This window comes from Macaca fascicularis, chromosome 1 (genome assembly GCF_037993035.2).
Source record: "Macaca fascicularis isolate 582-1 chromosome 1, T2T-MFA8v1.1".
Taxonomy (NCBI): domain Eukaryota; kingdom Metazoa; phylum Chordata; class Mammalia; order Primates; family Cercopithecidae; genus Macaca; species Macaca fascicularis.
This window is the reverse complement of record NC_088375.1, coordinates 218,537,381-218,564,959: the sequence shown is the minus strand read 5'-3', so window position 1 is coordinate 218,564,959 and position 27,579 is coordinate 218,537,381. Positions and strand designations below refer to the sequence as shown.

At 49.7% G+C, this 27,579-nt stretch overlaps 1 protein-coding gene, 1 long non-coding RNA gene and 1 pseudogene across 10 annotated transcripts in view; 1 reads left to right on the top strand and 2 right to left on the bottom strand.

Moving 5' to 3' along the window:
* The window catches only part of LOC123571933 (uncharacterized), a 131,533-nt gene that overhangs the window by 42,908 nt on the left and 61,046 nt on the right, over window positions 1–27,579 (bottom strand). The gene's annotated exons all lie outside the window — the stretch shown is intronic.
* LOC102137933 (NBPF family member NBPF3-like) overlaps window positions 1–27,579 on the top strand; it is a 131,318-nt gene that overhangs the window by 60,160 nt on the left and 43,579 nt on the right. For 3 of the 8 annotated variants that reach the window (XM_074018929.1, XM_074018912.1, XM_074018872.1), the window contains exon 1: window positions 25,218–25,325. The exons of the other annotated variants lie outside the window; for them this stretch is intronic. The gene's annotated coding sequence lies outside the window, so the exon portion shown is untranslated. Of the gene's footprint in view, window positions 1–25,217; window positions 25,326–27,579 lie in introns of those variants that run through there. 8 annotated transcript variants of the gene reach the window in all.
* On the bottom strand, window positions 13,199–15,237 carry LOC102136346 (keratin, type I cytoskeletal 19 pseudogene; annotated as a pseudogene). Its single transcript, XR_012425485.1, has one exon. The product of XR_012425485.1 is annotated as a keratin, type I cytoskeletal 19 pseudogene (transcript).

Sequence of the window (27,579 nt, the reverse complement as noted above, 5' to 3'; positions counted from 1 at the left end):
GGGTTGCAGGGTGCGGAAGGGGTCTGAGAGGTCTTTATCGCCCACGACTGCCCTGTGCTCAGCCCCAAGGATGAGGGGAAAGAGGGACTGGGGACCCACGCCGTCCATGTTCAAGGTAGGGGCCTTCGGGCCTTCCACTCAGAGATGGGAATCCCCAGGCCAGGGCTTCCTGAAGAGAGCAGACAAGATGGACAGGGCTCTCCCCAGGAGCTCCCAGCCCTGCCCCCTGCAGAGGAACAGAGGTGGCCCCACAGGGCTCTCCATCTCTTGGCATCTCCCTCAACATCACCCCAGGGATGGAAGCAGAAGCCAGTGGAGAATGTGCGGCAGTCAGACATCTCTGCTGGGTGCCAGGCCCACTCTGCCCAGCAGCAGCAACAGGAAGCAGTGAAGGGCAGGGCTGCATTGGGCAGAGTGTCTTTGGGGTCAGCTCACCCCAGGCTGAGGCCAATCCCTAGGGGGCACGCGGGGCTCAGGGGCTCAGGGACTCAGGCTGGCACAGTTAACACTGGACATTAGGGGGGCACCTAACCCTGCTCAGGGAGCGGGGGCTGCCCACCCATCAGACAGAAAACCGATCCTGGAAAACGTGATCCCTGTAGCACCCCGGGTACCTGCTCTTGAACGGGAACGACCAGAGACAAGGCCATTTTCAGAGCACTCCGGGGAACGCCAAGTCACACATTAGCTGCAAAGCACGCGCCTTGGGACCACAGCACGCAATAGGAAGCTGGTGCAGCGTGTGCCAGAGCCAGGCACTGCTGCTGCAGGGCTGAGAAGCCTGGTGCGCCGGGACCAGGGCCCCGCGGGGTGCCGGGGCGTGGCCTTTGCTCTGAGGCAGGCCTAGCGCGTGACCCAGGAGGGAGGTCCCGACACCCCCGACCTTCCTGGATGAGCAGCGGCCAGATAGGGAAGGCGCAGGGAGGACAGGGAGCAGGTGGCTGTGAGGAGACAGTCCGGGCCTGTCCCCAAGCGGCCCCTCCAGAGTAGGAGGCAGACCTTCCCTGTCGGCCCAGGAGCCTCTTTCTCAGGGCAGGGGGTTCTGGTGATGTTGAAGAGTTCCCCTCACTGCTGCCGGCTGTGTGCTGAGATTGGCTGTGTGCCGGGATCCGCTGTGTGCCGGGATCCGCTGTGCGTCGGGATCCGCTGTGTGCCGGGATCCGCTGGGTGCCGGGATCCGCTGTGTGCAGAGGTGGGCTGCCCACCTTTTTACCTGAGCTCCTTCATCTGATCTTCCCTGCCGCCCTGGGAAGGGGTACTGCTGCCTCCCATGCCACAGGTGACAACACGGAGGGTCCGTGAGCCCTGCATTCAGGGCTGGCTGACTCCAAAGTGCGCTCTGAGCTGTGCACTGCTGAGAAGCCCAGGGCAGGCTCTGCCACTCCATCACATCATCTGTCTGCCAGGACACAGAGGGGGAAACCGCCTTGAGGGGACAGGTGGCCCTGGGGAGGACAGGCCAGAGGTAAGAGCACCGTCTGTGGGGGTTTTTCTCCCTCTCTGTGGCCTCTCCCTGCTCTGCTATTCCTTCTTGGGGAGGCCCCTCCTCCCTTTCACACCAGCTGCTGAGCCTGGGGCCAAGCTCTCTGGTGACTCACTCTGGAGACAGCCCAAGCTCTTCGGGGTGCCAGGCAAAGGGAGGACTCGGGTGGAACATTCCATCTCCCGTGGTGCCAGCCTCCTGCACTGTGTTGAGTCCCTGGTCCCAGGCCACCCCAGTGTGATTCCAGGAGGGAGGCTGGCACCCCCTCTCCTGGCGGGGGCACACAGCTCTGAAGCCTACACCAGGGGTGCTGCTGTGTGTTCCCGGCAGGATAAAGATAAAGACTGTGGTTAGGGGAGGTAGAAAGAAGAAAAAGAAGGGAAAATAAAATAGTTTGGGTGCTCAGTAAGAAAGCAGAGGTGTCGAGAGACAAACAGGAGGGAGAAAGGAGAAGGAGGAAGGCAAACAAATGGGAAAATGAAAAAGAAAGAGAGAGGCGCCATGAGGGAGAGCTGGGGGACAGCCACGCATGTTGAGCCAGCTCTGGGCCTTGCCCCCAGCCCTGGCAGTGACATGCTTTGTACAGATGGGGAAGTCGAGGTCCAAGAATGTTAAATAACATCCAAGGTCGCTTGGTGAAATTAGTGGCAAAGCTGGAACCAGAACCTGGGTGTATCCAGCTCCAAATCGGGGTTCTTTCCTCACACATACCTTGACCTCCCACCCTGGAGCCCCCCATGGACCTCTGGCTCTGGACAGGTGACCTCTACTGCCTCCCAGTGCCAGAGCGCAGCCATTATCCTCCTGGCCCTCAGCACGGAGAGGTTGCCCTGACTCTGTGGGTCTCCAAACACAGGCTGTATTCACGACTCTCACAGACCACAGCTGCGGATGCTGAACCTCACAAGCAGAGGTAAAAGCTGGAGGCTGCGGAAGTAACCTCACTGGCTGCTTTGCAGTTTCAGACACACTGAACCAGCCCTCAAACCTCAGCTTCATTCCTGGCTCTTACAAACAAATTGTATTTTCAGATATTTGTCAACTCTTTTTTTTTTTTTTTTAAGTTTCTTTGGACCAGGAAGGCAGGTGACTGGTAAATGCTGAGTGGCAAAGTTAAAGACACTTCATTTAAAAGACACTATTGACTAGGTGCAGTGGCTCACACCTGTAACTCAGCACTTTGGGAGGTCAAAGTGAGAGGATTGCTTGAGGCCAGGAGTTAGAGACCAGTCTGGGAAACATAGTGAGACGCAATCTCTAACATAAAATTTGAAAATTAGCCAGGCAGCTGGGCGTGGTGTCTCATGCCTGTAATCCCAGAACTTTGGGACACCGAGGCGGGTGGATCACCTGAGGTCAGGTGTTTGAGAGCAGCCTGACCAACATGGTGAAACGCTGTCTCTACTAAAAATACAAAAGTTAGCTGGGCATGGTGGTGGGCACCTTTAATCCCAACTACTCAAGAGGCTGAGGCAGGAGAATCACTTGAACCCAGGAGGCAGAGGTTGCAGTGAGCTTAGATTGTGTCATTGCACTCCAGTCTGTGCGACAAGAGTGAAACTTACCATCTAAAAAAAAAAAAAATTAGGCACGGTGGTGTATGCCAGTGGTCCCAACTATTTAGGATTGCAATTTGGGAGAATAAAAAGGTTCTGGAGATGGATGGTGGTGATGGTAGTACATATATTATGAATGTACTTAATACCACTGAACTATACACTCAATACCACTGAACTGTACACTCAATACCACTGAACTGTACACTCAATACCACTGAACTACACACTCAATACCACTGAACTGTCCACTCAATACCACTGAACTATACATTCAATACCACTGAACTGTACACTCAATACCACTGAGCTATACATTCAATACCACTGAACTGTACACACAATACCACTGAACTACACACTCAATACCACTGAACTGTCCACTCAATACCACTGAACTATACATTCAATACCACTGAACTGTACACTCAATACCACTGAGCTATACATTCAATACCACTGAACTGTACACACAATACCACTGAACTACACACTCAATACCACTGAACCCTACATTCAATACCACTGAACTGTACACTCAATACCACCGAACTATACATTCAATACCACTGAACTGTACACTCAATACCACCGAACTATACATTCAATACCACTGAACTATACACTCAATACCACCGAACTACACACTCAATACCACTGAAGTGTACACTCAATACCACCGAACTACACACTCAATATCACTGAAGTGTACACTCAATACCACCGAACTACACACTCAATATCACTGAAGTGTACACTCAATACCACCGAACTACACACTCAATATCACTGAAGTGTACACTCAATACCACGGAACTATACACTCAATATCACTGAAGTGTACACTCAATACCACGGAACTACACACTCAATACCACCGAGCTACACACTCAATACCACTGAACTGTATACTCAATGCCACTGAACCATACCCTCAATACCACTGAGCTACACACTCAATACTACTGAACTGTACACTCAATACCACTGAACCATACACTCAATACTACTGCACTTTGCCCTCATTACCACTGAACTGTATACTCAATACCACTGAACTATACATTTAATACCATTGAATTGTATACTTAATACCACTAAACTGTACACTTAAAAGTGGGTAAGATGGCACATTTTACATGTACTTTTACCACAGTAAAAAAAAAAACTGGGAAAAAAGAAAGAGGAACTTCTGCATCATGGAGGCAACAGCAGCTCCACACTTGGGTGTATGTGTTTAAGCCAAATATTGAAGCTGGATCAATAAACATGGCACATGGTGGCTCACACCTGTAATCTCAGCACTTTGGGAGCCCATGGTGGGTGGATTGCTTGAGCCCAGGAATTTAAGACCAGCCTGGGCAACATGGAGAAACCCTGTCTCTACACAAAAGACAATAAAACAATTAGCTGGGCATGGTGGTGTGCACCTGTAGTCCAGGCTACTCGGGAGGCTGGGGCAGGAGGATGGCTTGAGCCTGGAAGGTCAAGGCTGCAGTGAGCTGTGACTGTGCCACTGTACTTCATCTGGGTAACAGAACGAGACCCTGCCTCAAAAAATATATATGCAAATAAAAATTTTAGGCTTGGCGTGGTGGTCTTACAGGTTTACAGGTGGGATTACATGCCTGTAATCCCGACACTTTGGGAGGCTGAGGTGGGCGGATGACCTGAGCTCAGAAATTCAAGACCAGCCTGGTCAACATGGTGAAACCCCATCTCTATACAAAAATTAGCCCGGCATGTTGCTGGGAGCCTGTAATCCCAGCTACTCAGGAGGCTGAGGCAAGAGAATCACTTGAACCCAGGAGGCAGAGGTTGCAGTGAGCCGAGATCGCACCATTGCACTCCAGCCCGGGTGACAGAGCGAGACTCCGTCTCAAAAATAAATAAATAATATAAAGAGAAAATTGTAAAATGTGGTAGACACAGTTGCTGGCTGGCCCAGCTGTCACCCATGACCCCTATATTTCCGGAATTTTCTTCCAGCTGGGGTGACCTGTGGCGGTCTGTAACCCGAGTCATGGAGGGTGGGGCTTCGGGAAAGTACTGCTTGGAAAGGGAAGCATCCTGGTGTGTTCTTGTCATGGAAGAGGCCGAGTATCCAGTTCTGCTTCTGATTTCAGCAGGGGTGGTGCTGGGGGCATCTCAGGCCGGATCGGGGGCAGGAGATCCAGTCTGAGAGCTGAGGTGGGAGGCTGTACTGCAGCAGGTGGTCCTAACCACAGAACGAGATCCCGAGCCGGCCCTGTCTGGGGACCACGGAAACTTTCCTCCAGCCTAATGGGGACCTCACAGTGGTTCTCCTTCTAGCTTCTAGTTATTTCTACAACATAAGGATCAACTACTGAATCAATCTGCTTTGATGCAACTTCATTCCTCAGGACCAGGACTGTGGGGAGGGGGCATGTCCCCCAAGCGTTAGCAAAGATAACTAGGTTCACACGTCGTGAGACCTCTGAGCATGCAGAGACGGGACCCCAGGTGCAGGGCTGCGGGGGATGCAGGACCCCCTCCGCAAGACCCCCACATTGTAGGTCTCCCTGCCTCCACCTGTGGGAAACTCTAGGCAGATCATCCCACTGGGGACAACTGAAATGACAACATGATCCTTTGCATGATGATTGGAAACCACCTTCCTCATCACTTTCACCTGCTGGGCCTGCTCTGCCCTCTGGAGATTGACAACGAAGTGAGTCCCTCTGTTTAGGACAATCCCTGGAGCATCTGAGGACACCCGCCATAGCTCACCCCATCTACAAGTGGGCCCTTTGTTCTTGAGAGCAATCCTTGCTTCTTTCCCTCCTTCCACACAAGGCTCCTGATTTAAGCCCATGAATGTAATTTTGGCCGACGCTGTGCAACTCGTGCCGCACATGGGCTGTGACATCAGACCCTCGCCAAACCTTACAGGCCGGCCTCGGGGCAGTGCTGTACCATGGAAGATGCTCAGGTCGAGGTCACCAAGCTGGGCTTTGGAGAGCAGGAAGTCCGGTGCTCCAGTGCCTCACTCCAGAGCCTTAGTTAACCATCATTGGGCACAGTTTCTTTCTGGAACATCAGCACCCTGCCACCCTCTTTGAATGGTGTTTCTGTTTGCCACATCCTTCCTAAAATGACAGAGGCACCCAGAACCTGAGCAGCATTGCACGCTGGCTGGCCAGCAGAGTGCAGCACGACAGCTTCCCTCCTTGCTCTGGGACAGGGGTTGGCAAACTGGTGGACCAGCCTATCACCTGTGTTTGTGCAGCCCTCGAGCTAAGAATCGTTTTTCCAGTTTTATTTAATTCATTTAATCTTTTTTGGAGAAAGGAACTTGCTCTGTTGCCCAGGCTAGAATACAGTGGCATGATGACAGCTCACTGCAGTCTTGAACTTGTGGGCTCAAGTGGTCTGTCTGTCTCAGCCTCCCAAGTAGCTGGAACTTTATGTGTGTGCCGCCACCCCCGGCTAATTTTAAGATTTTTTTGTAGACACAGAGTCTTAGCTGGGTGTGGTGACACGTGCCTGTAATCCCAGCTACTCCGGAGGCTGAGGCAGGAGAATGGCCTGAGCCTGGGAGTTGGAGGTTGAAGTGAGATGAAATTGCACCACTGCACTCCAGCCTGGGTGGCAGAGTGAGACCCTGTCTCAAAAAAAAAAAAAAAAAAAAAAAAGAAAAGAAAAAGAAAAGAAAAGGAAAAAGAAATAGCACAGATGACGAAATCATGAGATGAAAAGCCAACGACTAATGTGTGGGAAATACCTGCCAAAGACGTAGAGAGACAGAGAGGGAACACCTGGGGCCAGAGAACACTCCCTGATAGAAATCACAGGGCCTCACTGCCTCATCTGCGCAACTCCTTGAAGGCCTGTGGGCTTCACAGTGGAACCACGGGGCAGAAAGTGAATTCCAGGCCATGCTGTAGTTCTTTTTCCCTTTAAAACTAAGTTTACACCCTTTTGTGAAGTGTGTCAGAGCTCCTCCCATTACAGGAAGTTGATCAAGAGAAGCCAGGGAGAGAACAGAACCAGGCTGGACAGTGTGTTCCAAGCCAGTCCTGGCAAGAGGCTTTGATGGGGTCTAGACAGTGGACGTGCATCTGAAGATGTGTGTGCAGGTGCGTGCACACACATACGCACACATGCACACACATACGCACACATGTGCACACGTACACACACATGGACACCGCCGGGCCCACTCTACCTGTTAGGGAGACTGCTTATGGTCTGCTGCCTGCTCATGTACCCAGCGAGCTGCTGGGGAAAAGCCGCACTCTGCACGAGTGGATGCCCCGCCCCATGCGAGGCCGGCCTCCTGCTGCTCTGGAAATCAAATACTCCAAGGTATAGGTGCAGAGTAAGGCCCAGCACCCCTACAGAGGATGGGGTGGCCAGGGGGACTTGGAGAGCTGCATAGTGGTGCTGCGTGACCCTGGCTCATATCTCCAGATGAGGATGTCCAGTCAGGGCCCACTTCAAACAGAGGCTCAGAGTGTGACCTGTAGCTCCTGGGGGAGAGGGGTTGGACTGTGGGGTGCAGTGCACCCAGGAACACTTTTGCTTTGCTCTTTCCGGCCTGGACGTGCCCAATTTCCCTGCTTTACAGCTTTCCCTGCGGCTGCTCCCAGAGGAATGGCAGGGCTGCTCTGTGGCCTCACTGTGGGCCGAGGCCAGAGGCTTCGGACATCTCCCCACTCAGGCCCAAGACCTGAGATTCCCACGGAAACAAGTCCCCCAGATGACCCCTCACCATGTGGCACAGGGGGGTCAAACTTGAGACCCCAGGGACCTGGGACAGAGCTCTGGGGCAGCGATTCGGGGGCCTCACACCCTCAGCCACTTCCCTGATTGCAGCTTTGTTTTCATCAACTGCTGCAGGTCTGTTGCTACCAGGTGCATTTCTCAGCCCATGTTGGTGTCCTGAGTGATCCTTTTTTTGTGTGTGTGTGACGGAGTCTTGCTCCGTCCCTAGGCTGGAGTGCAGTGGTGCGATCTCAGCTCATTGCAACTTCCACCATGCCACCTGGGTTCAAGCAATTCTCCTGCCTCAGCTTCCCAGCTAGCTGGGATTACAGGCACACACCATCAGGCCTGGGTAACTTTTGTATAGTCATTAGAGACAGGGTTTCCCCGCCTTGGCCAGGCTAGTCTCGAACTCCTGACCTCAGGTGATCTGCCTGCCTCGGCCTCCCAAAGTGCTGGGATTACAGGCGTGAGCCACCATGTCTGGCTCTGAGTGATTCTTAAAGAGGATGAACAGAGGACCAAGGGAAACCTGTCCTGGGAGATGGCTGCTCTCAGGGCAGGCAAGCCACTGTCAGGGTGATGGGGGGCAGGTCCTTTCTGCCATGGAGAACACAGCGCAGTGGAACCCGACTTGGCTCGCCACCTGTCTCGTGAAATCCAAGCCCTGCCCTTCGCAACATGGAGAAAACAATCTGTGGATCTTAATGCCCCAGCTCCAGGATCTCCTCCTCATTGGTGCAGGTGAGGGGATGCCTGATGAGGCAGTGCTCCTGGCCCCCACACTCATCAGCTCCCTTGGGGGGAGCCATGTCAAACCAGACAGTTCCAGGCAGCTCCTGCAGGCCACACTGAACTGAGGGGAGCCAGACCCTGCCCCTGCACCTGCCTCAGCGTCTCCCACCCCTCCCAGGGCTGTGGCTGCAGCTGCCTCTAGCTGGCTGCAGTGTCAGGGAGAGAAGGAGCCTCTGCATCTGGGGGGCTCATCAGTGAGGGACCAGGGAGGGGCAGGTGCAGGAACAGGAGGGGAGGTCCCAGGTTCTCCTGGCCAGGCCCTCCCTCAGGGGTAAGGGCAACAGTGAGACACGCACACTGCGGCGCCCAGCTTCTCCCACTCCTTTCCGAGCATCCACAGTAAATGGGGATAAAGGAAATGCTGAGTCTCCTCTCAGAGCCAGATTGAAATGTTAAGTGAGCCAAGGTAGGAAAATAACACGGGGATGGGGCCACAACAAGAACCACTTCCCAATGATGACCGCGTTTCAAAGCCTGACTCAGCATGGCGGGGGCGCAGAGGAGGCCCAGCTCCCCATGGATGGGTGGCTCTGCCTCTGGCTCCAGCTCCAAGCTGCTGCCTTGGCTTCCCGGGCAGAGGGGGTGGGTGGTAACTTCTTAAATCCCAGGATGGGAGAAGGATGGAGAGGCCAGTGTCCTGGTGTTTCCCAGATGGACAATTTCGGAGAGATCGTTGCTTTACTTTTCTGGTAAGTTTTCTTCTTCTCCTGTCAGGATAAAAGGTTTGCAGGGAGGAATCTGAGACCATCTTTCAAGTCTCAACTTCAGTATGATTGCCTCAGTAAATAGTTTTCTGATACCCCTGGCTAGGAGAAGTCTCATATACGTCCTATGAAGTAAAGGTAGAATTCTAAGTGCCCCAACTGACTGGATGGACCCTTTCTCTTCACTAAGGGGCTCCAGAGACACTTGGAAAACTAGCTCAGGTCATGTTAGAAATAGAGGATCAGAAATGCCTCATTATACTCTCCTCCCTTTGGAATTCAAGCACGACTAGCCAGCATTTTCATGAAAACAGAGAATTCAAGCCTCAGGAAACAGATTCTTCGTAGAAGTAAGATACCAAATTCCAACCTGACTCAAGAATAGCATCACATGACAGCGAGCAGGCCTTGAAATGAATCAAAGGCTTTTACCCTAAAATATATTTCTTTGACATATTTTCAAATTGCCCTGCACAGTTATCTTTTGTGAGAGAAATTTACATTTTGCAGAGAGTCTCCTTCCCTTTCCAGGTCTTTTGTTATACTGAGGGGATTAGCTGAGAGTCTAGCATCTTTTAAAGGTCTTAACAGAAAATATTTGCCATCTGTTTTCTCTAAGGGTGGCCACATAAGCGACTTCTTCAGGGGCTGGGCACGGTGGTTCACGCCTGTCGCCCCAGCACTTTGGGAGCTCAAGGCAGGCAGATCACGAGGTCGGGAGATCCAGACCATCCTGGCTAACATGGTGAAACCCCGTCTCTACTAAAAATACACAAAATTAGTCGGGTGTGGTGGCGGGCGCCTATAGTCCCAGCTATTCGGGAGGCTGAGGCAGGAGAATGACATGAACACAGGAGGCGGAGTTTTCAGTGAGCCGAGATCGCACCACTGCACTCCAGCCTGGGTGACAGAGCGAGACTCAGTCTCAAAAAAAAAAGAGACTTCTTCAATAATAAGAATCATGTTCTCCAAAACCCATTATCTTAACCCAGATACTTTGTTATGCTGATTTCAGGTCTTTAGATAAAAAACTTAAGTCTTTCAATCAATTGCCAACCAGAAAATCTTTGAATCCACCTGTAAACTGTAATCCCCTCCCCACATTGCCTCGCTTCTAGCAGTTTTGTGTTTATGGACCAAGTCAACATATATCTCACATGTATCGATTGATGTTATTAAATTTATGCTGCCATCAAACCACTTGGGCACATGTTCTCAAGATCTCTGGGGCTGTGTCGCAGGGCACGGGCCTCCCATTTGACTCAGAATAAATCTCTCTAAATATTTTACAATGTTGGCTTTTTACCAATAGTTCCAATAGACCCTACTCTGTGGTCTTTGTTCCATTCATCAGCATGGTATTCATAAAGTATTAGTTATTAAAAATAACCACATGTTGGCAATTTCTTATGAAGTTATATGTGGACTAACTCTGGGATCCAGTGTAAATGTTTCAAAGTATTTATGCAGTTATTTCAAAATTTATGTTCCACAGATACTCCTATCAGATTCCGGATGACAGCTAATTATTTGTTTTATAATTTTTGCATTTTTTCATAAATGCTCACACCCTATCTTTTCTAGGCCTTTATTGTAGAAAATTATGTGAAACTACTCAGGGCTACATTTGAAAGTCATGACTGCGGTGGCTGCCGGAATTGAAGTGCCTCTCCCCTGCAGTCACCGGACACTCAGATTCCTCCAGTGACACCTTAATTTTGTTTCCCTCTTGGCTTTGGCCCTTAAATTGTGCTATCCAGGGAGACTCTGACTTTCATCTCCCTCAGTTCGTGCCAGAGCCACAAGGACCTGACAGTTGTCAATGTGGTGGGAAGGACTGCAGCAAACAAGCACTCTCTGTCCTCCTGAGGGAGCCATACTCCAGGCAGACATCGCAGTCCTGGCTCAGGGTGTGTCCTTCCAAGTATCCCTGTCCCCTCCTGCAGGTGTGATGCTGATCCACGCATCTTCCTCCCATTCCTAGGTAGAGTGTCTCCTTGTTTTTCCCCAGATCTTCTTCCAGCAGCCACTATGTCTTACACTGCTGTCTTCAGCTTCCTCTTTTCTGCCCTTCCCAGCAGGATGAGGCTGTTTTTCCTGAGGATAAAGAGAGGAGGTGGGACATGAGTCTGTCATTCCTGAGAGAATGGATAGAGCTTTGGAGCTTTTCTTTCTTCTAACACAGTTTCTATGAGTTACTCCAGTGCCAGTGACACAGAGATGTTAGTGGCTTTGCCCCTGCATGTTAATTCTTTGGTAATGTAGTGGTGGCAGGGGAGGTGTGTCTGGATGCATTTCGGCCACAGCTCCTGTTCCGCTTGCCCAGGCAGAACCATCTCAGGAGGGAGAGCGTGGAGATTTTTGTGATGTGTCCTCAATCCCAGGAGAAAGGTTTCAATAGCAGTAGGAGTCCCTCAGTCGTATGTCCTCTGATCATTTAAACAACAGCTTCTTTATTATACTCAATTGTAAACAATTGAGTATATATGTCTAATTTAGTCTTGCATTAGCTTATCTGAATTTGCTGGACACTGCCCCAGATAAGGTCATATTCTCTTCCTGTTTATCCCTGAAAGTCACTGACTTTCTCAAGATGTAAAGGCTCTTTTTTGTCCTATAACATCAATAAACTCGTGTATTAAAGAAAATGTGCTGATTTGCAGCTCAGAAAGGTTAGTTGTTGTAAAAATCATATAATTTTTATGGGATGCCTACATCTCCAGGCCAAGTAGAAGCTATATTTTTCATACTCAGAAACTGGAAATAGCACAAATATTAAGGAGATTTATAAAGAAATAGTAAGGAGGCACTCATTAACTGGAATACTGTTCCTCATGAGAATCAACACATTCTTTGTTCACAACCAAATTACTGACTCATAGGTAATTATGCTGACCGAGAAGCCACACAAATGAAATGGAAACTATAAGATTTCACTTCAACAAAATCTTGAAAAATAGATCTGAGGTAACAAAGATGAGAGATTGACTCAGTATGGCGAGAGGAAAATGACTGGGACACAGGAATCACAGGAAGACAGGGAAGCTTTTAAGCGTAATTCATCGTTATCTGGATTGTTATATTGGATGCACAGGTGAGCACATGTGAAATTACATGTGTTTTCCTCTACAGACATGGTCTTGCTTTGTCATCCAGGCTGGAGCTCAGTGGTGAGATCATAACTCTGCAGCCCCAGACCCTGTGTCTCCAGTAATCCTCCTCCCTCCGCCATGTGTAGCTGGGACTACATGTAGGCAGCATCATGCTCAGCTTCAGTGTGCATTACACTGCGCACTTAAATTATGCAATATTGAATACATAGCAATAATGCTTCAAAAAGGGTGTTGCAAATAAGTGGATAGATAATTTGCTCTATAAAGGTTAATGGAAAGATGGACACTAACTTGAGAAATGTTTTCTGCTTTTGTTGTCTGTTCTTTTAATGTGAAATAGAGGAAACCATTGTTAATATTATGTTTTGGGTGGGTGAAATTTTGCAATTGCAAGCCATATATTGAAATGTTTAGCCCATTCAGAGGATTTTTGTGTTTATTCTCACCTAAAATTCTCAATTCTTTGCATGTGTAGATTCAGTTTTTCTAACACCCTCTTAGGGAGAGACTTTGCTTTATCCACTGTGTATTGTTGGTTCTCATGATGAAAATCAGTTTGCCGTCAATATATCAGTTTATTTTTCAGCTCATTCTACACATTTAGGCCAACACTATCCTGTTGTTATTACTCTGCTTTTGTGATTATTGTGAAATCTGGCAGTAAAATGTCATCAAGTTTATTCTGGCATTTTTACAAATACTATAGCAAAATGTTTTAACTTTTAGCGCCTAAGTATGATAAAAGTGTGGCTTTAAATAACGACTTTTGTTATGTACAGGTTATAGTCTTGCATTCCTCCTTTCCCCCCACCCCCGCCCTTGGATCATAAAATTTTATTGGAAGGTCAGGGGAAGAACCAGGGGTAAGGGTCCCTTCCTTCCCATCCCCTTACCCAGGAGACACCCTCCGAAGGACAGCAGAAGCCCCCAGAGCCTGCTGCCTCAGAGGACCTTGGAGGCAGACAGGTTGTTGTAGTGATCTTCCTGGCCCTCGAGTGGGCTGCGGTAGGTGGCAATCTCCTGCTCCAGCCGCGATTTGATGTCCATCAGCCGCTGGTATTCCTGATTCTGCCGCTCACTATCAGCTCGCACATCGCCTAGCTGGGCTTCAACACCACTGATCAGTGCCTGGATATGCGCCAGCTGGGCTCCAAAGCGCGCCTCGGTTTCTGCCAGTGTGTCTTCCAAAGCAGCTTTCATGCTCAGCTGGGACTGCAGCTCAATCTCAAGACCCTGGAGGGTGCGCCGCAGGTCAGTGACTTCGGACCTGCTTATCTGGAGCTGCTCCGTGTGGCCAGACAGCTCCCGGTTCGATTCTTCAGTCCGGCTGGTGAACCAGGCTTCAGCATCCTTCCGGTTCTGCTCGGCCATGACCTGGTATTGGCTTCGCATGTCATTCAGGATCTTGGCGAGATCAGTGCTTGGAGCTGAATCCACCTCCACACTGACCTGGCCTCCCACTAGGCCCCTCAGCACACTGATTTCCTCCTCATGGTTCTTCTTCAGGTAGGCCAGCTCTTCCTTCAGGCCCTCGATCTGCATCTCCAGGTCAGTCCTGGCCAGGGTCAGCTCCTCCAGCACCCTGCGCAGGCCGTTGATGTCGGCCTCCACGCTCATACGCAGAGCCTGCTCCGTCTCAAACTTGGTTCGGAAGTCATCTGCAGCCAGACGGGCATTGTCGATCTGCAGGACAATCCTGGAGTTCTCAATGGTGGCACCAAGAATGTTGTCCCGCAGGTCCTGGATGGTGGTGTAGTAGTGGCTGTAGTCGCGGGAGGGCCCGGGCCCCTGCTTCTGGTACCAGTCGCGGATTTTCACCTCCAGCTCGCCGTTGGCCGCCTCCAGGGCTTGCACCTTGTCCAGATAGGAGGCCGGGCGGTCGTTGAGGTTCTGCATGGTGAGCTTCTCGTTGCCCGCCAGCAGCCCGTCGGACGTGGCTAGGACGCCGCCGTAGCCGCCGCCATAGCCCCCGGAGGAGGACGAAGACGCGAAGCGGGAAGATGACACGGACACACCTCGGCCGCCGGAGCCCCCGTGCATGCTGGGCGCGCGAAAGGCGACCCCCGGCCCAAAACGCACCGAGCCGCCGCCCAGGCCTCCGACAGACGACATAGCCGACGACTGGAAATAACTGTAGGAAGTCATGGACGGAGCGACCCTGGTGCCAGAGGCTGCGATTCGCGGAAGGAGCCGCATTCCTCCTTTTTAGAGTTTTTATTATGAAATCTTGAAATTTTAAAACGTTATTTTCTGTGTCTGATCAGAAGTTAATGGATTTTTTCCTTTATTCTCCTTTTTTTTTTTTTTTTTTTTTTGAGACGGAGTATTGCTCTGTCGCCCAGGCTGGAGTGCAGTGGCAAGATCTCAGCTCACTGCAAGCTCTGCCTCTCGGGTTTATGCCATTCTCCTGCCTCAGCTTCCTGAGTAGCTGGGACTACAGGTGCCCAGCTAGTTTTTTCTATGTTTTAGTAGAGACAGAGTTTCACCGTGTTAGCCAGGATGGTCTCGATCTCCTGACCTCGTGATCCGCCCATCTCGGCCTCCCAAAGTACTGGGATTACAGGCTTGAGCCACTGCGCCCAGCCTTCCTTTATTCTCTTAATTTAGCACTCCTAACTTACTGATTTGAAGATGTTGAATAATCAGTGCATCTCAAAAATCAATTTGAGTTTGTCATGTTGTATGATCCTTTTAAAGTCTTATAGAATTTGACTATTATTTGGGAGTAGTTTATTCATATGTACTAAGAAAATTTGTCTGAAGTTTAATTTTCTTCTTTCGCCATTGTCTATTACTTCTGATAAGGTAATTGTAGCCTCTTAGAAAGAATTTAGAAGGTTGGCGCTTCACCCATTTTTGAAAAACGTAGAGAATGCTTGTCATTACTTTTTTAAATGCCGAGAGTCATTTTTTCTAATATATAACTTATCATGAAGAACATTTATGGTGTGCTCAGGAAGCAGGCATATTACGCTGCTCTGGGTTGGGATGTTCTGTAGATGTCTATTAGGTCCGTTTGTTCAACAGTGCTTCAGTCCACGGGCTTCCTGAGAATCTTTCTGTGAGTGTTCTATACATTATTGAAGGTGAGGTGTTGAAATCTCCTCATTTTTTCATTGTTTTCTATTCCTCCCTTCATATCTCTTAAAGTTTGGCAAATGTAGAGTTCTATTTTTTCAAATATGTAAAAGAGAAAGAAAACACTAATTGCTTAGTAATTTTAATGAGAAAATCACATAACAAAATATTATATTTTCCAAATGCTGCCATCAACACTAAACTCCTCCAAGGGTCTCACATCTGCCCTGGGCTCTGCTCTCTCCTCAGGCATCCCACCTCAAAGTTTGCTACAGATGAGGGGACATGATAATAGGGTCCTCCCTCTCCTAATGAAAACCAGGAGAGCCCTGACCTGACAACTCTGGGAGAAGAGCCCCAGTCCAGAATTACCAGTAGTTTTGATTTGATGATCAGCTCTGAACACACATGGCTCACCATAGAGTTAGGGCTGAACTGGGTTTTCTTGTTGCTATTTTAAAAGGCAAATAATGGAGAACTAGAGATATTGAGCATGAGTGGATGTGAGTAAAAAACAGTGATGATGTGTGGCAGTTTCTTACCAAAATGTCCTTATGTTTGTAGGTGTCTAGTGTGAGGTGCAGGTGGCGGAGTCTAGGGGAGAGGCAAGAGGCAGAAAAGTGCGCAGGAGGCCGGGTGAGGCTGCAGACAATGTCAGTCCGCTATGCCAATCTCACCACAAGTGCTGGAGAAGGGTGGGGGTCTGATGGAGATTCCTAACAACCCTGTGGTTCAAGCTAAGTCCATCAAGGCCATTGGTTCTTCCCAGAGCATGCTGTCCATCAGGAATCCCCCACGTGTCCAGCAGCAGCCACGCATTAGCATCTTCACTGTGCACAGTCATTGTTTGGGAGGAGCTCCAGGATGTGTTTCTTTGTCAAAAACTGGGTTATGATGTCAGAGGGCTATGCCGGGTGCCTGGTCCAGGTGCTCTCTGACGTTGGAGGTAGAGGAGGTGCGTTCTCAGGGTGGAAACACCGTTTTTGGATATGTACATAAGAAAACATGATTTTCCTTGGTTCTCTTAGATGACATAGAAAAGCAAGCATGCAGCCTGCAAACAATTGTAATTTCCTACTTTACCCCAAGTTCATGGTTTCTTGTAAACTTTGGTTTCTGTCCAAGTACAGAGATATTGATTAGAGTTAGTTTGCTTCTTTTCACACACTAACCCTCACCTCCCCCAGATAAAGAGCACATTGTCCTCACTCTGAGTCTGAGGGAGGAGCTGTTCCTGTACAACTAAGTGCCTGCAGAGACCACCGTGTGCAGCTCTGCAGAGTCAGATGAAATAGAAAGAGTCAGGGCTGGTGAGTCAGGAGGCGGGTACTCATCCTGGCTTCACGGCTGCCCCTCTATGGGGCCCTGGGCCAATGCCCCACCCTCTCTGCACCCCAGTACCCCTTCTATAAAGGAGCAGCAAGAATCTAGCAGCCTGTGCCCTAAGACCGGCACTTCCAGCCAGCTCAGGGGGCCCGGCTCAGCTGCTCCACCCCTGGGCACCCTGTCCAAGGGGCTGAGGCTGTCAGCTGGTTCCATTTCCAGGGAGGCGGAGTCACTCCAGGGGGCTCATCTTTGTCCTGCACAAGCTGCCATGGCTGAGTGCACTCCAGGGCTGGAGGAAGTGGCCTGGAACCTCCTTTCTGGAGCTTAGTCAATGCTTTCAAATAAGGGTCCTACGGACTTTTGCCTTGAAAGGGTGACCAGGGTCCAGGTGCTTCTGGAGCTCCTCCCACCCCTCAGTGTTCACCTTTAGAGGGGAGTTCCTGCTCAAAACAAGTCTTCAGTCAGGAGGAGGAGTTGCCTTCCTGGCCTTTCTGAGCCTTCTGTCTGCTTCTTCTTAGGTCACTAGAAGGCATTCCTCTTGTCCGATTCCACTGGAAAATTAGGGCCCCTTTGCTGGACAAAGGTCCCCATCCACAAGGCCGGGGAGCAGCCCCAACCCCACTGGGCCGCAGTAAAAGTTTCGAGAGATTGTGTGAGCCACAGATGAGCCAAGGGGTGCTCCCAAGGGAAAAGATGCCTTTCAAGGTGGCTCCTACAGTCAGAGGCTGCTGGCCTGGGCCCTCCCAAATTCTTCTCCACACACACAGACAGCCCTTCTCCTTCAGCCATACGCTCCCCATCTTCCCTGGAGCTGCCCATCCATCAGACAGGAATGCCACCTCCAGGCTGGGTGGGAGGAATTAGGCTTTATGAACTCCAGGAGGTGGAAACCAGGCCGGAGCCAGCCTCCCATGCTGAACTGGAGGGAACTGTGAGTGCTGCTCAAAAGTCTGCAGCGCATCAGAAACTTATGTAAAACTCCAACAAACTCCCCATCAATCTAATAACACTCAGCTCTCTGGTGTTTCGGGGTTGGGGCTGGTGGAAGCAGAGCCACACACAATTACTCGTTGTGCGCGTGCGTTACTAGAACACTGACTCTGGGGTTATATTTCCTGGGTTAGAATCTAATCTTGGTCACATACTGGTGATGCTACCCCAGGTGTCTGTGCCTTCATTTCCCCACCCATAGAAATAGGGACAGGATAGTGGAAGGTATTGAGATTGAGCTGGGACCATCCGCATAGAGCTGCATGAGAGCCAGGAGGGCGGGAGGTGCAGCGCCAGGAGTCAGGCAAGCTGCAGGGCAGTCTGGGCGACGGCGCCAAGGAGAGCGAGGCCCTGTGGAGCTCCAAGGAGAAACTTCGGGCCGCTGTGAAAAAGGCAGAGTGAGCACATCAGGTGGGGTGTCGTGGGGGGACCAGCCCTGAGTCCTCATGGAATCCCATCCCTGAAATCTAACTTCAACCCCAAGGTTCTGGCGAAATTGCCCAGATACGGATCCTCTGTCTCCTAAGCAGAGCCTGGCAACTGGCTCATTTTAGGAAGGTTTCCTCCCTGTTGATTGGGGAAAGGGGCAGAGGGGTAGCGGGCAGGGTTGGGTCCAGACTCAGACCCACCCGCCTCATCACCCTGGAAACCAGGTCCCCTCCTGGAGTCACTGGTCTACCCCGCCCAGCCGAGAGCCTGGGCCCCAGCCCCGGAGGGCTCAGTTCTTGGGAGAGGCTGCACAGGCAGGCAGTGCCTGACCCTCTACTGGAGGAGGCAGCTTTTGTGTAGAGCCACTGACTACTCCCAGGACCCAGGGCTGACCTCTGCCCTCTCCAGCCTGAAGCTTGCCAGTGAGGACAAGGAGCAGAAGCTGGCACTCCTAGAGGAGGCATGGACAGCCATGGGCAAGGAGGCCAGGGAGCTGCGAACTGGGCTGCAGGAGCTGGAGCGCTCATGGCTGGAGGCTCGGCAGCAGCTGCAGGAGCTCCAGCATCAGGTACTCTCCCTGTGCCACCCCTTGTCCTGGGGCTTGCTGTGTGTCCTAGGGCCAGTAGCTCCCCCTTTCTGGAATCACGTTTCCCCCTGTGTAAAACCAGGGCCTTCAACTCTGACTCTCCCTCTCACCTAACCTTCGTGTGAATGGATGGGCTTTGAGCAGTCCTTGAATCCCTGAATCTGTGCAAAAGTCTGCGTGCATTTGTGTGCACGCTCAGGCTCATATTTCTCCAAGGAGAGGAGCTGGTGTCCTCGTCCAGTTCTCAAAGGAATCTGCGAACAACAAAAGGTACAGATTTCATGAAGTAGGTCAGAGGTTGGCAAATTGTTTTTTGTAAAGAGCCCAAATGGTAAATATTTCCGGCTTTACTGGCCACACAGTCTCTGTTGCAGCTACTTGGCTCTGCTGGGGTAGTGAGAAAGCAGCCCGAAACAGCGCATGAACAGAGGGGTGTGGGTTCCAGTCACACTTTGCTTAGGGACACTGGAATGTGAATTTTCTGTCATTTTCATGTGTCAAGAAATATTGTTCCTCCTTTAGAAAAGGCCATTCAAGGCTTGGTTAGCTAGGAGGTTTCGTCTAAGAGAATGGGAAGGCGTTTAAGTGGTTTAGGCTGGGAAGTGACAGGGTCACATTATATTTTGAAAAACCACTCTGCCAGTTGTGTCGAGATTAGAGAGGCCATAAAGTGGATATGGGTAAACCACAAGACTAGGTCAGTAGTCCCTCCACCCCCACTCCCCAGGTGAAGGTAGCCTGACTAGGGTGCTGATAGAAGAGACAGAAGAGGACACATTCAAGGAAAATTTGGAAAGTAAAAACCAGTAGGACTTGCTGATGGATGGAATATAGGAGGGGAGAGGTAGATTATCAGGGATGTATCTTTGTTTGCTTATACACGATAGATTCAGTTGCAATGAAATTGTTAATTGAAATTGATTTTAAATAATGGCATGACCTAAAGTTATGGAAACATTTGCCTTAGATAAAACACCAAATTTTCAAAGTTTAGTTGGGTGGACGGCATGGCTTTATTTACTATTTCCTGGTATTTCCAATTCTTGTTTTAAAAAAAGGTTTTTCTTTTTCTCAAAGGCTTATTTCAGTGGAAGCCCATCTGCAGAATCTGTTATAAATTTAAATTGGAAAATAACTACAAGTGCCATTGACACGTTGGTTATTCTTTTTGCGAGTGACCTAAGGCGACCTGTCGGGGGAGCTGGGGGCTGCCTTCTGAAGCCTGGGCGTCTGCACCGCGTGCCCGGGCCTGGAAGTCAGACTCCGGGGCGGGGCGGCAGCGCGAGGCCTGCAGTTCTAAGCGCGGGGTCGCTTGGGGCCCCGAGGGGGTGTGTCTCCTGCCTCTTTAACCTGGCAGGGGCGGTTCAAGTGGCCGGGAAAATCAGCGATTTGCAGAGTGGAGGGCTGGTGCTTTGAAAGAGAGGCGGAGAGGAGAGAGGGATTTCCCCATCCCCGCTGCACTGGGTCCATCCCCTCCGTTACTCCTTTTCTCGGCCCGCGAGGCCCCTAAGCTGCTGGAACCGTTATGCAGTAGAAGCGGCCCGGTCCCTTTAAGACCCCGCCGCGCCTGCGCCTTGGGTTCTGACGCGATTCTGAGGAGCCAGTCGTGGGCGGGCGCGGGCGCGGGCGCGGGGCTGGCTGGCGGTTGAGACCGCGGCGGTACTGGGAGGGGTAGGTGAGGGTCGCGAGGCTGCCTGAGCTTCTGAGTGAGCATGGCGCTTTTCGAACGCGGGACTGGCGACCTGCTGCTCTAGGAGTGGGGCCGAGGCGGGGCGGCGCGGCTGCCGGCTGCTCTCTGGATGGGAAGTTACCGCGAAGTCCACCCAGCCTTTCCGAGGTGAGGACGCCCCGGCTGGGCGGGCGGTGAATCCGGGACTCGCGGGCGCACAGCTGGGTTGAGGCGCGGCGGTGGCAAGTTTTGTTGCGCGAGGGGTGGTGGGTGTGGGGGGTGCACGGCCGGGGCCTGAGTTCCCTGAGCTCGATTGTTCCCCTGCTGCTGCCGCCCGCAGCCCACCTCTGGTGCGCGCTGGGGAAGAAAGTCGCTGGCGGGTGTTGTGTGGCATGGCAGGCACTGGAGGGACGGAGCAGCTTCGGGGGCACGTCCTCCTATATCCTGTAGAGGACACTGACCCCGGACCCCACCTTCGAGTCCAGAAATCAGTTCCCTCTGCTTGCAAAGTTGGAGTCTTTATTGGCCTCCGGGATTCTGCTCCTGGCGGTGCCTCCAGGCTGGCGATGGGCAAGCCAGGTGTGCCAGGTCCAGGATGCACATGAGGAGCGTTTGTGGCCATCACCGAATCACCTCATGACTAGCGGGGCAAGCCTCAAATTAACCGCAGGATTTCCAGTAGGAAGGATTGTGGGGTTGGTGTTCGCACTGCAAAGAGTTGCTGTGATTTCCCTGTGTCTGTCTGTCTGTCTGTCTGGCTTCTTAGATCATCTCATTTGGCGTCCTTTCACTGAAGAGTTAACCGAGACGTTTGACATGGTTTCCTCGCTTTCCTCCTGTCTTTTGCTGCTAGAGCTGCTTTGGAAAAGAAGTCTTTTCTCAAGTGGTATCTTTTCTTTGGGTTACAGTGTTGTTCCTCCTTTCTTTTTGTTTTTCAATTTTATTAGTAAAACTTCACCGGTGAACCGGAAGCTATTTTTCTCTATGCTGAAATGCTAGCTTTAAGATTTCTGAGAACTTTGTGTCAAAGAAATCTTTGAAAAGGTACTGAAGTATACAGAAGAAGTTGACTATTTTAAAAGTGCAGGTGGTCCGGGCGCAGTAGAGCACACCTGTAATCCCAGCACTTTGGGACGCCAGGGTGGGTAGATCACTTGAGTCCAGGATTTGCAGACCAGCCTGGGCAATGTGGCAAAACCCTGTCTCTACTAAAAATACCAAAGTTAGCTGTGTGTGGTGGTGTGTGCCTGTAGTCCCAGCTACCCGGTAGGCTGAGGTGGGAGGATCACCAGAGCCCGGCTGAGATTGCAGTGAGCCATGATCATGGCATTGCACTCCGACCTGGATGGCAGAGTGAGACCCTGTCTCAAAAACAAAAACAAAAAGAAACCAAAAATCCAAAAGGGAATGAATTTTTACCAAGTGAGCCACCACAGATGAAGAAATAGAGCATGACTAGACTGGGGTCTATTTGTAGGAGTGGCATTGTTGGTTTCAGATGTATATAAATGATAAAACTTTAGTGTTACATATTGTTGAACATTTTCCCAAAATGGTTGAACCATTTAACAGGGATATTCTTGTTACCCCACGTCCTTGCTGATGCCTGGCAGTTACAAATGATTTTGCCATTCTTGTAGGGATGCAGTAACATATCAGTGTGGTTTCATTGAGATTGAGTATCTTCTATTATCATTTATATGTCCTGTTTTGTGAAGGGCCTGTTAAATCTTTTTATTCGGTTTTCACTGATATGCTTATTTTTCTGTTGATTTGTAATACTTTATTCTGGATACGCATCCTTTCTAGGATATATATGTATTGCGTTTCCCTTTTTTCAATCTGTAGCTTGCCTTTTTACTTTTTTAGTGGTGTTTTTTCATGAATGGAGATTCTCTTTTTTTGTTTGTTTTTGAGACGGGCTCTTACTCTGTTGCCCAGGCTGGAGTACAGTGGCACAATCACAGCTCACTGCAAGCTTGACCTCCCAAGGCTTAGGTGATGTTCCTGCCTCAGCCCGGAAGTAGCTGAGACCTCCAGGGGAGCACCAGCACACTCAGCTCTTTTCTGTAGTTTTAGTAGAGATGGGGTTTTGCCACGTTGCATAGGCTGGTCTGGAATTCCTAGGCTCAAGCGATACACCTGCCTCGGCCTCCCAAAGTGTTGGGATTATAGGCATGAGCCACTGCACCCGGCCTGAGATTCTTAATTTTAATGAAATTATACTTTATCAATCTTTTCCTTGATGGTTACTACTTTTTGTGTCCTGTTTAAGAAATCAATGCCTAACCTAAGAGTATGAACACATTTTTGTGTGTTAACCTTATAACAATTTTTTTTTAGTTTTTGCATTTTTTTTTTTTTTCAGACAGTGCCTCACTCTATTGCCCAGGCTACAGTGTGGTGGCAACATGTCAGCTCACTGCAACCTCCACTTCCTGGCTCAAGCGATCCTCCCACCTCAGCCTCCTGAGTAGCTGCCACTGTAGGCGTGCGCCACCATGCCTGGCTAATTTTCGTACTTTTTGTAGAGATGGGGTTCAACATGTTTCCCAGGTTGGTTTGAAATCTTGGGCTCAAGTAATCTGCCCACTTCAGCCTCCCAGAATGCTGGGGTTACAGGTGTGAGCCACCCCACTTGGCTATGATCACTGTTTACTACATGGATGTGTCTGCTTGATCCAGCAGCATTTATTGAAAAGACCATCCTTTTCCTTCTGCACCGTGTGGCACTTTTTTTCATAAATCGAATGACTGTATTGTCATCTGATTTCTGAAATTAGTGTGGGTCTGTTTCTGTTTCTGGATCAATCTGGGTAACAGTGAGATCCCATCTCTACAAAAAATAAAAAGAGTAAATAAATGAATAACATTTAAAAAATAAGTGCGTAGAGCTGATGAAGTCATAGGTGATAATTTAAAAATGATTGTCTGTTTCTTGGCTACATACGGGTTTTGGTCATTCAGATGTGTTGGGCATTTGAGCAAAATGTATTAAGTGAATTATATGGTGTTCAGAATGATTGCTAGATGTTCATTGTGAGTTGAATGAGATATAATTTGAGACTCACAGAGCTACAGTTTTCATTCTTTTATTTATTTATTTGTCTTTTAAAAATTTTTGCATCTTCCTGTCAAGGCAATAACTCTTTCATACTGAATTGTTCTTAGGTGTACTTAGTTCCCAGGAACACTTATGGATTGCACCGAAATAAGTGTTCAGCCATTGAAAGGGGTCACGTGATGTGATTTAATAATAGTATTCTACATAATAGTTTGAGGACACATCGAATATATATATATTTTTTTTCTTGAGACAGTGTCTCGCTCTGTCACCCGGGCTGGAGTGCAGTGTTATGATCCTGGCTGTCTACAGCCTTGACCTCTCAGGCTGAAGCAGTCCTCCCACCTCAGCCTCCTTAGTGGCTGGGTCTACAGGAATGCACCACTATGCCCGGCTAATTTTCTATTTCTTTGTAGACAGGGTTTTCCTGTAGCACCCCGACTGGTTACCAATTCCTGGGCTCAAATGATCCTCCCACCTTGGCATCCCGAAGTGTTGGGATTACAGGCATCAGCCATCACACGTGGGCCATTTTTGTTGTAATAATTTTTATATTTTTCTAATTTAAAAGATTTACTAAAATGTCTTACAGCTGTTATTTATGAATATTCATTGTTGTTATGATGATTGTGTTTAATGTTATTTTCAATATTAGCTCCTGGAAATTAGAGATTTTGTCTCATTTATTCACCACTGTCTTCTCAATACTTGACCTTGCCTGGCATGAAAGAGATATTGAATCCATATTTGTTAAATGAATGAATGAATGAACATAGTAATACCATATTCAGCAATCTCCAAGTATCACAGTTTTCACCATCTAACAAATAAAATAGCTTGTATAGAGCAGAGTCACAGTCAACCTGCCATAAGAGGAAATGTCAATGAAAAATAAACCTTTGTATGTGTAGCTGCTAAGATTTTGGGGCTTTTGTTACTGTAGCGTAACCTGGCGAAAGCTCAGCGAGACAGCATATACAATATATGTGTACAGATAGACCAGATAGAGCAGTAGATGAGATTCCAAAGATAGTTCAGTAAGCATTAACTAACTACACCCACACTCTCTTAATTCCCTAACAGAAATAATCGAATTCTCGTTCACTAAGATGTGCCTCAAATATTACCTACTTTGTGAAAACTTCCCTGGCTACTCAAGTATTTAGTCAGGACTCTATTTTTTTTCCCCCAGGCTGGAATGCAGTGGTGCCATCATAGCTCACTAACCTCTAACTGAAGGCTGAAGGAATCCTCCTGCCTCAGCCTCCCGAGTAGCTGAGACTCCAAGTGTGCACCACCATGCTGGTCTAATTTTTCAGTTTTCATTTCCAGAGACGGGTCTTACTATGTTGCCTAGTCTGGTCAGGACTGTTGATTACATATGACAGAAACCCAACCAACTCTAGTTCCCCACCACCTTTCAAGCTGCTCTTCCTGGGTCTTCCCAGTCTCCGTAAATGGCAGCTCCATCCTTCAAGTTGCCGAAGCCCCAAATCTCAATGTTAACCTTGATTTCTCTCTTTTATCTCACAGGCAATCTGAAGGCAAATCCTGTTTCGACCCAGGCGAAGGTTCCTGGTGATCCAGGCTCTCACCAGCCGATTGTCCCTTCCTGTCTTCCTGAGGGTGTCTGGAGCTTCAGTGTTGTGTGCTCTTGGCCTCCACGCTGGGGTGCCACCGACTCCCACTGTCCAGGGCTTCCGGTGGACTCTCCGAGGCACTGATGCAGAAACTTCCCCATTCGGTGCACCAAGAGCAGCCTCACACGGTGTGGGCCGACATGAAGAGCTGCCGGATCCAACAGGTAAAAATCCCGAGGCATTGCCGGCTGGATGGGGTCAGAGAGTCCTCTTTCTATTGTGACTCAGATGTGAAGGGAAGATGCCAAGGTCCCTAAAGATCGCAGGGCCTTGCCCGGCATGAAACAGATATGAAATAAGTATTTGTTAAATGAATGAACAAATATTCCCAGCGTGTGCTGCCCACGACCTGCAGTGCCGTGGTCAGGTGGAAGTGATTTTACTTCAGGAGAGGACAGTGTTCTCTCCAGGACTTTTCCTCAGTAGCTAGATCTGCATCCCCCTCCTCACTCTTCCCCTCTCACCCCCCATTGTCTGCCCCCTTTTCTCTCTGTTTCCACCCTGCTGTCCCCTTTCACCTGCTTTCTCCTCTTCAGCTTTCTTGGCTCATCCCCTCCCTGTCCGCCTGCATCCCCCAGGCTCAGGCCCCTACTCTCTCCTGGATGGGGAGATGTGTCTGGTTTTAGGCGGTGCCCTCTAGATGTGTCCAGGATGGGGAAACATGGCTCAGTTGACAGTATAATGGGTTAAAAGAGTGGCCACTTTTGAAGGCCCGTCCCATCTCCCATTCCAGAATCCTGTAGGACTTAGAATTTATGGGCCACAGTGGAATTCTTGGTTCCCCAGGACCTTGTGGTGGATGCCTTTTTTCCCTGAGCTTTCATGGGGTGACTGTTAGGTAGCAGGCCCTGCTCTGGGCTAGAGGCCCCATAATGAATAAATCTCAGGCCACTACCCCACAGAACCCACTACTGCAGGCATTGAGAAGGGGAGAAAGAAAGAGGCATGATTTGTTTGTGTCCTTCTTACGTGGCCACCCACCAGGTCCTGGGGGAGTGGGAGCAAGTGCAAGGAGAGAAGTCCAGTGAGAAAGGCAAATGGATGACATCAGACCCGGGGGCTGAGGCCCCCAAATGCAGCCAGGTAGATTCTGGAGTCTCTGGCACCAGTGGGCGAGAGACAGAATGTTTCAGAGGAGGAGGAAGGGGTTGTACCCCATGGAAACAGTATATGATTTTACAGTAGTGCGTCTTTCTCTAATCACTAGTTAGCGTGTTCCTGTTAATGGAAAATATTGGTGGTGTAAGTTCCCCCGATGTTCTCATCTTCATGTATATTTGTTCCCTCCCTCCCTCCCTTTCTTCCTCCCTCCCTCCCTCCTTTCCTTCCTTCCTTCCTTACCTCCCTACGTCCCTCCAACTCTCTTTCTCTCTCTTTATTCTTTCCCTCCCGCCTTCCCTGCCTCTATCCCTTCCTTTCTCCTTTCCTCCCTCCCTTTCCTTTCTTCCTTTTTTCTTTTTTCTTTCTCTCTCATGCTCTCTCTTTTTTTTTCTTTTTTGTTCTCCCTTCTGTTTTGAGTCGATCACACTGTATTGAAACCCACGTTATTTACCAGAATCTCTGGAGCTGCTTCTGTGTTGCAGGCAGGGAGCTCATCCAGTGGCCCTTAGCTCCTCGCAGCGCCTCCTTTGATTTGTGGGTTCCACTGGGGCAGCTGCTGAGTCTCAGTGTTTTCTAGTCTTCACCAAGGTCTGCCCACCCAGATGGTTTGTACCTGTCCTTACCACAAACCTGCACTGTCTAGATTGCTGAGGCTGCTTCTCCCTAACTGATCTGCTGTTTTGCGGGGCACCCTAGGATTCGAGGTAAATGGCACAGGCCTGGAAATCTCCAACTGCTCTGACTCCAGGTTGGTGCACTTCAATGCCAAGTATTAACCACACAGGTACTAACTAACACTAACAGGATGCCACCAAAACCTTGATATGGGGCTGCTGCAACCTAATTTTAAAAAATTAATAGACATTATTATTATTATTATTTTTTGAGACAGAGTCTCGCTCTGTTGCCCAGGCTGGAGTACAGTGGCCGGATCTCGGCTCACTGCAAGCTCCGCCTCACGGGTTTAGGCCATTCTCCTGTCTCAGCATCCCGAGTAGCTGGGACTACAGGCGTCCGCCACCTCGCCTGGCTGGTTTTTTTGTATTTTTTAGTAGAGACGGCGTTTCACCGTGTTAGCCAGGATGGTCTCGATCTCCTGACCTCGTGATCCGCCCGCCTGGGCCTCCCAAAGTGCTGGGATTACAGGCTTGAGCCACCGCGCCTGGCCAATAGACATCATTTTTTAGAATAGTTATAGGTTCACAGAAAAATGGAGTGGATAGTACAGAGAATTCTCCTAGGCACCCCTGTCCTCCAGCACACAATTTCCCCTATAAGTATGTTGTATTAGTGTGGTCCATTCTTTCCAATTGATGA